At 35.2% G+C, this 4330-nt stretch overlaps 1 non-coding gene across 1 annotated transcript; it reads left to right on the top strand.

Moving 5' to 3' along the window:
- The first annotated feature begins 2795 nt into the window (after positions 1 to 2795).
- LOC128032965 (small nucleolar RNA R71) lies at positions 2796 to 2902 on the top strand. The gene has a single exon (XR_008189308.1). It is a non-coding gene; the product is annotated as a small nucleolar RNA R71 (small nucleolar RNA).
- Positions 2903 to 4330: the final 1428 nt, after the last annotated feature.

Raw genomic sequence — 4330 nt, forward strand, 5'->3', positions numbered from 1 at the left:
CGGACTTACCTTTCTAGTCAATAGCACGATGGAGCAAACAAAGTGGTGCTGACTTACTCGACAATTCTAAGCATTAGATTGCCTACTGTCTTTTACTTAAGTAATGTCGTGACAAAATGGTTGAGTTTGGCTTCAAAAAATCTAAGTTTATTAGAAAACATTCGCTATAAAAAAACTAAGATAGGACATCTCATTTTTAAGAATTAATTTTCACACAATCTATCCTAAGCTAAACTCACCTCATCCACTCTCACATGTTCTAGATATACTGCAGAATATAAGCTCATCATTGAACACCACAAGTAAAGATTGAACTTCCCATAGAAAAAACAGTACTTAATAATCACATGGCATTGGCAAACAACTTAACTATACTTAGATGAACATACATATTAGATACGTCATGCAACCTAAATTCATAATACACCCCCAAACCTGAGGGATGCATTATCCTCAATGCATGAATAGATATATGCAAACTATCTATATATAGACATGTCATAGAAAAATATATGCAATGCAATATGTATGAAAGAAAGAGAAAACTTTCCCTGCTTGGACTGTATTGTAAAAACTTCATTATGTCTGACGAGTTGATTTACGAGTAGCAAACTTGTACCTTTACTTCCTCTTCGTCCTCACGGCCAGTCTTAATGTTGACATACTCTATTTTCTCTGGTTCTTCCTTCGATGCTTTAGGCACATTTTCTTTATTGATAGGATTCGTCTCAATGGGCTTTACGTCATCGAACCTGTCCCTTCTTGCAGTTTATTAAAAAAGGAAATGAAATAACTAAAAAATAAAATAAAAACAAAAAGAATTTTCAAGATGTTGAAGTTAAACATCTCGAAGATCAATAGACTGTTTGTTTCGCCCTATATGAGCACCCCAGTAGTGCTTCAAGTGTTGCCCATTAACTTTAAATGTGTCCCCAATTTTCATATCTTTGACATCAACAACACCATGTGGATATACATGAACTACCAAACATTGTTCATCAAAATTGAAAGGTCTATTTTGCTACAGCAAAGTGCACAAGGGTCTCTGCTCAAATGAATCTTCATCACTATCAGAATTATTGTGGCAAAATCTTGTGAATTCTTACTCCACTGTTGTTTCTATCAAGTCAATAACTTGGCATTCTTCATTCTCATCAGCACATTGCAAGGAAATAAATACATTTAATGTGATCTGCTGATCATTCATCCTTATGGCTAGTCTACCTTTCTGCACATCGATTAAAGTTTTTCTTGTAGCAAGAAGAGGTATTCCAAGAATAATTGGCACATTTTAGTCAATTTCACATTCTAAAATAAGGAAATTCTCAAGAAAGATAAATTTATCTACCTTTACCAATACATCTTCAATTTTACCTTTCGAATGTGCATAGGATCGATCGACCGGTTGCAACGTGATTGTTATGGATCTTGCCATCCCAATTCCTAGCTTCTTGAAAATAGACAGAGGCATTAGATTTATACTCACTCCTAAATCACTTAACACCTTACAAACATATGATTTCTGATGAAATATGGGATAGTGAAATGCCTTGGGTCCTTTAACTTTGGCGGTAACTTATTCATCAACATTGCTGTGTACCCTTCAGTGAGAGCAACAGTCTCAAATTCTCCCAATTTGCACTTTTTTGACAATATGTCTTTCAAAAAATCTTATAATTGGGAATTTTATCCAAAGCTTCTAGTAGCAATATGTTGATATAGAGTTACTTCAAGACCTCAAAAAATCTTTTGAACAGAACATCTTGTTTAAAATTATAGAATCACTAAAGAAAAGGTAGAGGTGGTATTCCTTCGGGTTGCTGATATTGTTTTGCCAAGGCATTCTTGTTGGCAACCTGATTTGGTTCTGCCACATCTATCTTCTGCTTACCCTTTTCAAGTGCAATATGTTTTTCAGATGGCTCTAGGATCGTTACATGGTTGTTATTCGAGTTCTCCTTTCCTATCGTGGCATCTTGAACAACATCATTCAACTAAGTCCGACTTCTAAGAGTGATCACTTTGCAATGCCCATTCCCTTGTGTTATCAAATTCTCGGTATCACTTGGAAATGCTCCTTCTGGCTTCAAATTTTAAGCATTCGCAATTTTCCCCACTTGATTCTCAAGAGCTCGTAAGGATGCAGCTTGACTCTGGATTACAACATCATTCTTGACTATATATTCCTTTAACAAATCTTTAATAGAAGTAAAAGATGATGCTTGACCATGTTGAATATTTTTCCTCGGTATAGGTTAAACATAACCAGGCAGTACATTGTTGGCATTATGTCTTGCAACATTGTTAAAATTCCCCGCACTTTAATTACTCCAACTAAAATTCAGATGCTGCTTCCACCCTGGATTGTAGGTGTTGGAATAAAGGCTATTACTCTAGTTAGAATTACTCATGTAGTAAATTAATGCTGGGTTTGATAGGCATTCGTCAAACACATGATTTTTCACCACAATAAACACATGACAACTTAACTGATTTCATCTCGTGGACTGTAGTTGAATTTTTAATTATTTTAATTAGATTAGCTATAGAAGATACGTAGGCTGTCAACGAAGTGATTGCATCAAGCTCTATGGTACCAGCAACTCTCTTACCCGCCCCAACTCTTGGCTGTAGAATTTTTCATTGTTTTAATCATTGTTGGAAATCTTTTCCAAAATCTCATATGCTTCATTATACGTTTTATTCAGCAGAGTACAATTGGTAGATGCATCAACACCATCCTCGTATTTGTATTCAACCCCTTATAAAACATCTCTATTTGAGTCCAGTGCTGGAATCCATGTATTCAACATTTCCAAATTAACTCCTTAAATCGTACCCAAGCTTCATAGAGCGTTTCATCCTCTATTTTCCTAAAAGATGTGATGTTATTTCTAAGTTTGGCATTCATAGTTAGTGGATTATACGTAGCAAAAAACTCTGGCAAAGATCATTCCATGATGCCACTATTTTCGATGGCAAAGCATTCAACCATGCTCTTGCTTAATCTCTCAAGGAATATGGAAACAATTTAAGTCTCAAGGCATCTTCAGGAACAACCTATTATTTAAACGAGTCATAGGCTTCTAGAAAATGTCTTAAACTTAGTCTTGGACCTTCAATAGGTAATCCACTAAACTTTTCTACTCTTTGTAACATTTGAAACATTATCGATTTTAGCTCAAACTGCTAAGCTTGTATAGTTGGTCTGACCATCCCTAGATTCAAATCATCCAACATTGGAACAATATGCTATCGAATTGGTTTGTCCCAGTCATCTATCCCACGTCTAATGGGAGGATTAACATCTCGACCATTTGGATTTTCGTTGAGAGCAGGACCATTTAGATTATCATTGGAACTAGGATCATTCCTATTTCTAGCCATTTTTCTCAGTTCTTTTCGCCTTATTTGCAAAGTTCTATCGATCTCTAGGTCAAAAGGATATTCTTTGTTAGTTGGAATGCCTCTTCGCATGCACTGGTGACAAACCTATAGAAATTAAATATAAATAAGTTAAATAAAACTAATAGAATTAATGAAAATAACCAAACCAAATTACACCGAATTGTCGATCTCTGGCAATGACGCCAAAAACTTGTCACATGTAAAATGATATGCGATTTTGTGCAACTATACACGTCGATTCCAGTAATAAAGTAATGAGTGAGTATTGTTCCCATGAGGATCAGATTAAGGCACAAAATTCGTCAAGTTAATTTGGTTAATGTTATGGCAAGACTGACGAACAAGATGCAATGGTAAACTAAGGGAGGTATGCAGTAATAATTCAAAGGAATGATGATGTATGCGATAGATGGAATCAATGAATAACTGGAAATGCTATGGCAAAAGTGAGAGCAGAAATGTAATGGCAATAACGAGAGTGATTATTCAAATAGAATGTAAACAAAGAAATAAACAACTAAATATGCTGTGGCAAAGTTACTACGACAAAGAATAAGGATAAAGTGATGTTGATTCGGAAGGTCGGGATTACCCAGAACCGACCCTTACTATCAATAATGCTTTGGCAAGATCATATCTACTTTATTTCATAGAAGAGTTCTAAAATGGCCTGCCTCTCGCGAAAGCAAAACCTCAAGTTACCTTGCCCGTGTCTATAGCCTTTTTAGATATCATAATACTTTACCGATGACGAAACTATTACAAAAAGATTTTAGTTTTGTGTGGTCTGATAAATGCCAACAAAGTTTTGATTAATTGAAAAGTATGTTCACAGAGGTACTAGTGTTAACACAGCCTAAATTCGGAAAAGAATTTGTTGTTTATAGTGATGTTTTTTTAGTGGTTTGGGATGTGTCCTAAT

The sequence above is a fragment of the Gossypium raimondii genome, chromosome 1 (genome assembly GCF_025698545.1).
Source record: "Gossypium raimondii isolate GPD5lz chromosome 1, ASM2569854v1, whole genome shotgun sequence".
Classification (NCBI taxonomy): domain Eukaryota; kingdom Viridiplantae; phylum Streptophyta; class Magnoliopsida; order Malvales; family Malvaceae; genus Gossypium; species Gossypium raimondii.